This window comes from Protopterus annectens, chromosome 3.part1 (genome assembly GCF_019279795.1).
Source record: "Protopterus annectens isolate FY-2018-M chromosome 3.part1, PAN1.0, whole genome shotgun sequence".
NCBI lineage: Eukaryota > Metazoa > Chordata > Ceratodontiformes > Protopteridae > Protopterus > Protopterus annectens.
The window spans coordinates 1,472,172,262-1,472,185,062 of NC_056732.1; the positions used below are offsets into that span (position 1 = coordinate 1,472,172,262).

Sequence of the window (12,801 nt, forward strand, 5' to 3'; positions counted from 1 at the left end):
TAAATAGACACATGATATGATGTTCAGTTGCATTCATTCACAAAAATATGAACTATATAACCACAATGGAGACCTTCATCTGTATCTTACAATAAAAACAACTGTAAAAATGAAAGAAAGATAGAAACTGTGGGGAAAACTTTTGCATGATTCCACATTGACAGAAACCAAAATCTGGCATGTGCAGTCTTCAATGTGATAATGACTTTTAGTAAAGTGAATAACAGTGGCAGCTAATGGAGGTTTTACCTGACAAGTGATAATGACTCAGTGTTATACTGCAACTGCACATATTGTAAATTGATAATGTGATAATAACTTACATTTCATTACTGCAAGGTTCTGCATGATCAGGCAAAGTTGATAATTGCTGCACATAACCTGTTGAGTAGGCATTCATTACATTCCTGGTGAAAGTGTAATGTAAGACTGAGCCATTACCATTTGTTAGGAAAAGACTTGAATAACTCAATAAAAGTAATATAACAGTTATATGTTACTGAGCTCTTCCTCTCACCTAAACTGTACACACAAATGCAAAAAGTCAGAAATATTGCCCTACATACTGAGTTGATGAACACCACTTACCTGGCGGGGGGAATACCACCATCAGGAGGGTGGTTTCCCCAGGGTTAGGTTCTTTCTTTGCACACTTTGGTTGGGTTGACCCATGTCATTTCCCCAACTACAATGATAGTGGAACTCTTCCTAATTCCCTCAGTGACCACCTTCACATTTACACCAGACGTCTTCCATCTCCATTACAAGTTACCCATAACTACATCATCACGCTATCTTCAAAAAAATTCAACCCCCAAGCTCTCTGACTCCCTAAAATCAATAAACTGGAACCCCCTAAAAACCCTACCCCTAGATAATGTGTTTGAAACTTCAAATACAACTTTCCTAAACTGCTAGATAGTTTGCCCCCCAAAAAAAAAAAAAGAATAAGTAACACAGTCACCCCAAAACAAAAAAAAACAAAAAACCTAAAACATGGTCTCAGACAAAAAATGGTCAAAAAAAAACCAAAAACTCCTAACCTATGACACCATAACATATTCACAACACTTCACAAAAGCTTAAAAAAGCTTATCACAATGATATTATTTCTCCCATCACTACCCTCCCTAAACCTGGCTCAAACAAAAAACCAAGCCCAGACCCAAATGCACAATATATAGATCTGGCTACCCAAATTCATTTTTTTTTCTAGACTCTCTTTCCAAAAACCTCATCCTTCTCTAATAATACCACCTCCCCCCCTACTTCCTTTCCTCATCATCACCCCCTTCAATAACATTCCATCATCCTTCCTCAACATAGCTGCCGCGATTGCATTCTTCCCCCCAGTATCTAATCCTTTCATCATTCCCCCTGCAAAGGAGACAATAATAACAATATACTAACTTTTTTCCCATTCCATCCTCTCTCCCTATATCAAAAACTCCTAGAGAAAATGTATCCATCTCAAACTCCTTCTATCTCTTAGATAACAACCTCTACTAACCACACAACACATGGATTCACCATAACAGACAACAAGCTGTCAAGTGGAAAAAAGCCATCTCCACTTTTAACACACACACTGGTGTCCCCCCCCATCCCATCATCTTGGCTCCTCTCCAATATATATATATAACGATTTTTTTTTTTCAATTTTCCCATGCTAAAACTATTATGCATGCAGATGATTCTTTATCTGTTCAGCCAGATCCCAGATCCATCCCCTTTCTATCTCAACTCAAGATGCCTCCAATGCATCAAAACCAAACTTTATGGTATTTACCCTCAAAAAACACAACTGATAGATAGTACATTCTCCATCACTTTCAAAAAGCACCTACTACTAAACATAAAAAACCCCACCAAAAAACGCATCTGTAATCAGACAAATCATCAATTCACTACATCTACAAAGATCAAGTAAACTGTCCTCCTGTTATAATAAGATTGCCAAATTTGCCCACAGCCACAAATCATCTATTAACATCCTCATGGGAATGCTCCTGCACCCACCCTCATAGCCTATTCCCCACCTCTTACAAACAACTATATCATATATTACAAGACAATGACTTAAATTTTAAACTGCTGTAATCTTTTTGTTACCATTGTTTAAAGATTTGTCTCTAATCTACAAATGATTGAAATTGTAAACTAATGTAATCTTTTTGTAATGTTTGTTTTGGAGCTTTTCTCCCCAGGACTCCATTGAAAATGGGTTCTTTTTGGCCCAATGGACTATCCTGGTAAACCAACTGCAAATAAATAAATAAATAAAATAATAAATAAATGTGGGAAACTCATCTGCATAATTTATGGTAGTGTTACAACTAAAAGTAGTCCAACAGTTATATATTACTGAGTCTTTTCTCTCACCTAAACTGTACACACAAATGCAAAAAAGTCAGAAATACTGCCCTACATAGCGAGTTGATCAATGCCAGAATTAGTGTAGAAGCAGTGACAAAATTTATATAACGTTTATATCACTGAGCCTTTCCTGTCACCTAAACTGTACATACCGATGACAGAGCTGGAAGTATTGGCCAACAGTTTTGGTTGATCCATGTCAGAATTACTGTAACAATAGTAATAACATTTATCTCACTCAGCCATCGCTCTGATTACAATCAGACACATAAATGACAAAGTCAGATTATTGCCCAGTGTATCTGGTTGAGCAATGCCAGGGATATTGTAAAAGCAGTAAAAACATTTAAATCCTTGAGCCATCCCTTTCACATGAAATGTACAAACAAATAGAGCAAGAAGTAGTTCCAAAGTGTCTGGTTGATCACAGCCAGCATTACTGCAACATTAGTTCTCATCTGAACTGTCCACACAAATGACAAAGCCAATCACCCCCCCCCCAAAAAAAAAAAACTATGTGGTATGGAATGAAAATGATAAAACCAGAAGCTGTAGAAAATGCATTTTTTCACTACAGACCAAACGAAATATGAAGATGTGAATGCATGTACTTGATCAAATAAGAGAGTGAAGTGGCTATCTTGAAGAGGAAACTACCACATTGACAATATGGCTGTAAGAGTGGCCTCAGTCATTTGGCATTTAGGAACATACATGGACAATGAACTAACTTTCGGTCAACATGCATCCGTTGTCATAAGAAAATTCTGCTATATTGCACAACTTATAAAAAATGGTATCATTGATTATAATACCATCTTTAGCATGTATCTGTCCAGACACTTGCAATGACTAGAACATCCATAAAGATACTTTACTAAAAGGATACAAGGCCTAAACAATATGTTTTACATAGATAGACTCAAAGACCTGTCACTATACTCTGTATTTTACAGACTGCTAAGAGATGACCTGTGTCTGGCATATAAGGCATCCTTCAACCCAATATTGATGGATTTATTGCATATTAACAAGTCAAATGGCATCAGAAGTACTTGGTCAAGGGATCTAAATCTCTTCTGCAACATAAACAGAATGGTTTGGAGGGACAGGTTTATCTCACAGAGGATACATAGACTACATAACTACCCTCAACATTATACCCTTTTTCTCACTCTTCTTCCTCCTCTCCTGTTCTTCCTCTCACCAAGCTACCACTACCCTTAATTTCTCTCTTTTCTTGCTTGACACATAATCTCTTCCCATTTCACCCCTCCGTACCCTGCTATAACTCTTATATGATACCTATGCAAAGCTATTTCACTCCTACTTTTGATATTTCCACTGTAAAAATGAAGATATTTTGTAAATACTATTTTGTAAATACCTTCTGACATTTGTAAACACTTGCTGACATGTTGTTTTTATTCTTTTTCTTTTGTAAACTGTATACTGTATCACTAATTGTTCTAATATTTGTCTAAATTGTATAATTGTGTTACAGAGCTTTTCTCCTCAGGACTCCATTAAAAATGGGCTCTTCACAGCCCAGTGGACTATCCTAGTAAACAAACTGTAAAATAAAATAAATAAATAAATAATATAAAATATTGCTGCTCTGGAACAAACTCCCCATCCATATTAAACAAAGCTCATCCTTGTCCAGATTCAAGTGCAACTTGCATCTATGGATAGAAAGAGAAAAATTACAACAGGACTGCTTTGTGTACTACTAATGGACAGAGACAGCTCCTAAATGCTTTACCACATGCAGCGATCCCCTTAAATTATCTGCAGCATGATCCCATTTATACTTACTAAGAGTAATATATAACAATTGATCATGAGATGGATAAGGCCAATCTAATACCAAATGGGATTGGTTAATTCAAACACCAAAAAGGAACATTTTCTTCAATGTACAGGAGTAGCCATTGGCACTGTTTATGCAAACAGTTATGCCAACATTGTTATGGCTAAATGGGAATTTGACCATGTGTTTTGTGATACTAACAATTTTTAAGTCCATTCTGTACTATGGCCGCTTTGTGGATGACATATTTTTTTTTATGGGACAATACAGCTGAGGCACTGCATGAATTTGTACAATATTTAAATGACACCACAGACTTTCTCTGCTTTAACTATGAGTACTCTGTTGAGAGCATTTCCTTTTTGGATGTCACAGTACTTAAAACCTGGGGAGGTTTAGGGACTAAGCTATTTAATAAACCTTGTAAGAAAAACAATGTGATCCATGCTCAGAGCATGCATCCAAGACATGTTAAGTGGAATGTCTTGAGAGGGCAATTCTTTAGGGCAGCACATCTCCATACGAGAGACAGTGATATGTATGACTCATTTAATAATCTGACCTCCAATATTTTGGACAGAGGTTATGATAGTACCGAAATCACTATGGCACAGAATGATACTATTCTGTTCAGGGACACCCGTACTAAACCATTCTTTGAAAACCAGACAGCATATGACCAAGCCAATGTTAATGGGCCAGGTCACCCAATACAGATGAACCTTACCTTCTCTAATGATTCTGGCTCAATTTGTGATATTATTAACAAGCACTGGAGGGTGTTGACATCTGATAAGAAATGTAAGAAACTATTGGGTGATAAGCCCTCTTTTTGCTTTAAGAATCATTCCTCCCTTAAGAAAATGCTATGTTACAGAACTCTGGCTTGTACTAATACCAACACCAATGGATGTAGAATTGGCACATACCCTTGTTATCATTGTAATATTTGTAGGTATATTAAACAAGATGACCATTTTGTGCACCCAGACACTCAACGTGTCTTTAAGTTTGATTTATATGCTAATTGTGGTAATTGCAACTTTGTATATTGTGGAAGCTGTGAAATTTGTAAAGCCTTCTACATTGTTAAAACCAGCGACAGAATCAGGGAGCATTTATATGCTATTAGCAGATGTGATGAGAGAAATGCCCATTTTAAACATGTGAAGTGTGCACAACATGATCATTGGTTTAAATTCATGGTGTTAGACATTTTTAAGCCTAGGTTGAGAGGTGGAGATGTTAAAACTCACACTGAGTCTCTTGAGATAAAATAGATTACTATTTTACAAGCAACCTATGGGAAAGGGTTAAATGATTACATTCCAGTTAAGCCATTATTAAGGTCACGTGGTCTTAGACATTGACATATTTAATGGTGGTTAGGGTGGTTTTGAGTTAGATCTGATGAAGTACCTAGTTTGGTATGAAAGCACTCATCTTGTTTTTTGCATTTTATATCCAGTTTTGTATTAAACATTTTAAGCTACTTCTGCATTCCAGTTTTTATTTTTGTCATTGTTTTAATATTGACTCAAGTTAGAAATATTACAAAAAAACTGTTGTATAATTATTTTCCCAGTCTTGTCACTGAGTACTATGATACAATGCTGTCTCCAAATATGCTTAATAAGAATATATCAGCAGAAAATATTTAATATTCTGTATGGTTTCCAATAAGTATAACATATTACACTGAGTTATAAAAACACATTGTGTCATGGTGCATTGCACAGCATTAAATTTTACTGCTGCAATTCTAATTTATATAACAGTGGACGAATAGGTATACTTTAGATATACTAACAAACTTTTGAGATTTCTAAATTGATAATGCAAGCACCTGTTAAACATAAGAAACCTGCACTGTCACTGCCAAAAAAAACGCAATTTTATGAAAAATGGACCAAAAATGTGATGCAAAAATATAAAATAGCCATACAATACAGCTGGGAACCTGTCAAGGAAGGGACACTTTTTTAATATTAGTACTGCTAACTTGAGCAGTTGACAAAATAAAAGAATCTGCATGCATTTCTGAAATAAAAGTAATCTAGCACTCTGATTATTACAGTTATTTCTTAATTGTAAACACTCTACGTTTTCTTCCAAAATTGCTATTTTGCAATTATTAGGGGAAGAGCAACATTTTGAGCCAAAATCGGGGACAGTTGAGAGGTTTGGCTATGTCTAATTCTATAAAGCAATTTATTTGCATGTACCTCTCAAACTGTTAATGCAATAAATATGGACAAGGCCAAATATATTGGGGGAACATATAAACAGTACTAAAAATTGCTCTTGTATAAATTGAGACAGTTGATAGAATAACAGGTCTTACTTTAGCATGCATTTTTCTGAAGGTTATGAAGTCTGAAACTTAGTGTCTGTCATTACTTACTGACTTAATTCCTAAATGATTTGCCAGAAAAACACAAATTTTATGAGGAACAAACCAAAAATAAAAAGCAAAAATCTATTAATTCTGTGAAAATCTGGACATTTAGGAGGTATAGTTCAGCCGGGGCTGTCTTTGAGTTTGCCGCCCTTCCCCCTCACAAAATCATGGTCGAATGGATCCTCCCTCCTGCAGCCATTCCAATGAACCATTACTTGGCTATTTCACCCTATTTACCATAAACACTAATGTCCATACTGCTTTACTTCTATGATAATTTGGACTTCATTTGAAAGTTTTATTTTGCATTTTACAGCACAAACACTAAGACATCTGCTAAACAAAGCAATGCAGTCTCACAATGAAAACAGACTTAGCATTAAAACTTCTCTGCCCTTGAAACTCACATTCATTGAAATAGCATTGAAACCCACATTCAAAGAAAATGCATTTTGCCAGTAGCAGATAAAGATTAACTTTGAGCTGTTTTCAAATCACAGGCCCCTTGCACATGAAACATATATGTGCTCTTAGATACACCATCCTGATTGTACTAAATTACATTCCTTGCACAATACAGTACAGTTGTTAGAGGGCATTTTAAATTTATTGTTTTAAACATTTTTCCAGTAAACAATGGAACAAAACACATGCACCAATAATGACAAAACTGCCCAATTCAGAACATTTTTTCCAGTAAACAATGAAACAAAATGCATGCACCAATAATGATAAAAATGCCCAGTTCAGAACATTTCCATCGTAAAAGTCTACTCAAACTTCTGCAGTCCACCATTATCAGTAAATTTGCACAATCTCTGAAGAAGTAAAAGTCATCTAAATAATTCCACATTAAAGAAATATGGAGCTAATGAAGAGGTTGCTGCTAGCAAACAACTTTATATTTCATTGTTTCATCCACAAAAAGAGTGTCTGTTGCCCTTGAGGAATAAATTGCCTATGTTGCATTAAAAAATGATAAGCTAGTAATATTGCAATAGGAAATAGATGGCAAACTGATAACAGGTTCATAGTTACTAAGTATCTTTGCCGAAAAGGGCTGCAGCATCCACCCCCTTTACAACACAGTACAGTATCAGCAATGCATCTATTTACTATGGGAGTTGAACCTAAAGCCTTCTGCATCAAAACCCAGTACACTATCTGTTGTGCTATTAACAATGCAAACAGACTCAGCATAAGTAGCACTAAACTTTTGTTCCCCTGCAGCTCTCAGTTTCTTGTAACATCTACTTGACACTCAGCTGTATCTCTGAACTTTGAAGCACAAGAAATCTGGAAAAATCCAAAATTTATTAGGGGGGGGAGCCCAAAAACCAGGGACACATTTTAAACATTGCTTGTATAATGTTGAAAAGCTGCTAGAATAAAATGCTGCGCTACCACCATACATTTCATTGCCAAGTATTGAACCCAGGACCCTGTGCAAAACAGTCAGAGCAACATACCACTACACCAAATCATCTCTTTTATGAGGGAGAGGAAGACTGAAACTTAAATGGCTACCATTTAGTGAATTCAGTTCTCACCATTGCTGTCAACCTCTTAGCACAAAACTCCTGAATAAAACCAATAATGGGAGAATACAGCCCCCAAACATATTCAGTGAATTCAGTTCTCACCATAGCCCTCAACCTTAGCACAAAAAACCTGGATGAAGCCAATAATGGGGGAATACAGTCCCAAAAATAGGGACGGATTTCAAGTATCCATCTTATAAACTTGAAAAATTGCTAGAATAAAAAGGTTTCATGTTACCAAGTACTTTTTGAAGAATATGAAGTCTGAAATTCAAATGCTTGTCATTTTTATTTAACATTTGTTAACCAGGAAAGTCTGACTTGGAACAAAAGTCAATTTTCAGCAGAGGCCCAGGGAGAAATGCTCCAGACACATGTCTTTGTAAGATGGGAGGACACCAGAGAAAACCCACACAAACACAGGGAGGACATGCATACTTCACTCAGAAGGCACTCCAGCCAAGAATCAAACCAGAGAACTTGTAGGTGTCAAGCAACAATGCTATCAGTGCACCACTGACTGTGTCAAGAAACAAAAATACAGAAACCATAGATTTTATGAGGAACAGAACAAATATGAGGCAAAAATCTGCAAACATTTTTACAAGTAATGGTGGGTAGGGAATGCAGGCTCTTGCCACTTGGGCCCAAGGTACAGGGTTCAAGCCTTATTCTCTACCCACCACCATGTAGCAACTGGGGCATTTCACACACACACACACACACACACACACACACACACACACACACACACACACACACACACACACACACAACTCCCTACCTGTTATTACACAGCTAACAGAAATCATCCATTGCAGTCAAACTCCTCCATATAGAAAGTCTCTTGCAGCAGCAAAAGCCCATGACAATGAGCTGTACAATCCAAGCAAGCAAGTCCTTCCCCTTCCATGCTGTGATGCTCCTTCCTGCAAGAGCACCAGCCTGTGGATGTTGCAGTCCAATCCCCTTCCTGTCTATGCAGTTGTAACTGCATAGACTTCTGGGAAATTTGCAAATTCAATGCTGTCTTCCTAATCCGGACTGCTGGTGAGACAGTCTGGATTCTGTGAGCATGCTCTAGACTGGTTCACCAGCAGTCCAGATAGCGGGTAATGCCACAAATGCACATGTGCAACAGTCCGGGACTCATTAATTTTATTTCTCATTAATTTTATTTTGTTATTTTCTTTTTGTTTTATTTCTGTTTATTTTTCATTTTTACAGCTGGGGGGGCTGCAGTCCTGCAGTCCAATAGCACGAGCCACCCCTGGAAACCTCTGCACTTTAATGGAACTGCAGCATAAAACAATCAGCATGTTCTTCCATCCAGCTTACTATTATGTTATAAGCCAAATAAGGTAAATCCAGAATTATTCTGATCATGCTGCTGAGAAAGTTACTTTAACATGTTGCAGAAAACTAGAAAGTAGCCATTAGTGCACAAAGGATTATGGGGCACAGTCATTACTGAAGTGCACTACTCGTTTAAAATATTGGTATTTTAGTTGCGGTTATGCATGAAGCTGGTTAGTACCTAATGTGTGGTTAAAACTATAGGAATCAAGCAGATTTCTACAGGTTTAAAAAAAAGTTTAAGCGTCAGTGAACACTATCATAAACTACATCTCACTACACCTAGCAATAAGGAAATCTTTTTACTTAAGAAATCAGTAACTGGCAATCTAATCCCTAAACAACAAAAACAAACAAAATAAATGTGCTTTCTTATACTGTGCCAGACTCGCATACCTGAATGGTCCCTTTCACCTCTGTTACTTTGGTTTATTCGGAGCTTAAGTGATGAATCCTCTTGCAGCAATCTGATTGACTGCCACTGCTTGCATCACCACTGGGGCCAGTGAAAGAATGCAGGCTAAGCAATGAAACTTGCTGCTTTTATAAGGTTCTTTTTACACTTCCTTCTATTTTTTTTATTTTTGCTTTAATGCAACTGAAGGGGAAGGTTTACTATTGAAAAGTTGATGCTCGCCTTCACGCCTATCACCTGTTCAACTTACAGACTTCCGAACAGTGAAAATCTTGATAGATTTAAATTACAAGCTTCATAATCTTGAATAATAGCTGGATTCACACATATGAATACTGTACAAATGAATTCGCTTTTGAAAATGATGAAATCATCTAATTTTCGTGCTTTCCAATGACACTAACACATAGTCGCAATTAGCATGTGTCGAAAATGTGCGTACTGCATGAATGGCTCAGTAACAGATGTAAACACAGCATTGTATTGTATTAACAGGTGAATCAGTGGAAGACTATGTTCAGAAGTGGCCCTTTGGATGTATTAAAAAAATAGGGTTACCACCTGTCCCTCTTTGTGAGGGACAGTCCCTATTTGGGCAGTTGTGTCCTGCAAAAATACCTAAAAAATGGCAAATGTCCTGAGATTTTAGGAGAAAAAAATATTTCCCAAGTTTTCTTTAATAGTTGCATAAAGGTTATTTTGTATCTGAAACACCTAAATATTATATGAAATAGCATAAGGAGCTCAAATGATATAAGAATAACCTTTTATTTTGGCAAAAAAGTACATTTTTGACCTTTGCACTGGCTGTGGATATGTTTTATTCTGCAAAATCTCACGTTTGTACAAAAAAGTCCTACTTTGGGAATTTGAAAAGGTGGCAATCGTATTAAAAATAAAAGTAAGTTTATCACAGTCAGATGCCACTGACATAATTTTTATAAAAGAAGAATGTATCTGTTGGAAAAAAAATGCTGACATATACATAAAATAATGTGCAGTAGTATTACTGTGAATACGGTTATTGAGGCATATGTGTGAGTGCAGTAGATATACATGTATATGTAAAAACACTTATATCTGTTGATTTTTCTCCATAGAAAGTGGCAATTATGTTGTGATAGTGATATTTTGTAAATGTTTAATGTTGTTTAAAAATATAGGATACCTAATATATTGTGGATACTTGTTGCATGTATAGTTAATATTTTTATTATAATGCATTCAGTTAAGTAGCAGAGATGTGACAGATGCGCATGATTTTGTCTACATTTTTTCCTTGAAGTGATGGTATTGCTTAGGTATGTCATTGCAGTTTTAATATGTATAGTTATTGAACATTGTTATATTACAAAATATATGGGTAGCTGCCAGAAAATCTTTCATTATCCTTCAGTATAATATGGTTATTTTAGTAATGTTGTATATGTGGTTTTAATTTTATGTGTAATTTAATAATTTAGCTAAGCAACATGCAGTGAAATCTCCTGGAGTAGTTGGCAATAGTTATTCAACTGTAATGTCACAGAAGGGATGATCAGTACTGTGTATTGATGGCTACTAGTATTATTTGGAGAGAAGAACGTTAGATAGGAAAGATTGGTGTTGTACAATGAAAAGTAAACAAAAATGTAAGGGTTGTCGCATTGCAGAGACAAGAAATAGTGGTGAGAAATTATTGAAAAGTGTTGAAAATTTTCATGCGCCAGATGTTATCAGAGTAGGACAAACCAAGGTTCATGATAAAATTCAAAGGAGAGCTGAATAGACATTAGAGGACCCATGTAGAATCATCTCTGAAGTTCTAGTGACCACGTCTACTGACATTGTAACTACTATGACCAATACTGATGCATTCAAACAATGTGTACGTTGGCTTAGAAGGAGGAATCGTACTCTAACTAAAGTGAACTTGACTACATTAAAGGATCTCACCCCAGATATGGTCCCTTTAAAACAGGCAGAGTTTATCATTAAACATAGTGCATTAAAGAGTCATACTTATGATGTTGCTATCATGACTATCGAAAGTCATTTAAATTTACTATGTAAATCAGAATTTATATTGGTGGATTGGACTTTTCCTATTAGTACTCAAGAATGTAAGCAGGTGCAGTTTGGAATATAATGGACACAGTAAGCTTGTGCCTGTCGTTTGTGGTATACGTCCTTCAAAATGTGAAGAGTGTTATGATCAGTTTTGGTCTACATTATTTTTCATTTGTGAAGAATTTCAACAGCAGTTAAATCCTAAAATGGTACTCAGTGATTTCAGAAAGGGGGCTGTGAATATTATAATAAAACACCTTCCTAATAGTACATCTAAAGGTTGCTGGTTTCATCTTTGCCAGATTTTGTGGAGGCAAATGCAGAAGCTTAATCTTACAACAGTGTATGGTAATGACACTCAGTTTGCATTGCTATGTAAACAGATTCCTGCTTTGGCATTCATACGGAATTAACATGTAATGGAAACATTAACTTCAATTGAAGAGCCTTTGGGTGAAAGAGGTGCAGGTTTATGTGATTTCTTTAAGAATAACTACATTTTAGGTCATCCTCGAATATATGGCATGCATGGTAATACTTCTGAGAGGCAACCCCCACTATTTGACATGCCGTTTTGGAATCAGTCAGATAATTGTACTATGGGCTACCCTAGGAGTCAGAATGCAGTGGAAGGCTGGCATCGCAAGTTAAGGAGTTTACTAAGAAAAAAATAATTATATATTATGGATGTTTTACATTTTATTTGCCTAGAACAGAATCACTTGGAAGACCTTAAACAGAAAGTGTGATGCTGTGTTCCTTCCTCTCCTAAAAAACATAGACTCACTGATAAAAAACAAATGCTACAATGTTTACTAGCTAAACGTGATGAATTTACACCACTGGGATT

At 36.1% G+C, this 12,801-nt stretch overlaps 1 pseudogene; it reads left to right on the plus strand.

The window, feature by feature from the left end:
• The first annotated feature begins 580 nt into the window (after positions 1–580).
• LOC122798974 lies at positions 581–717 on the plus strand (annotated as a pseudogene).
• Positions 718–12,801: the final 12,084 nt, after the last annotated feature.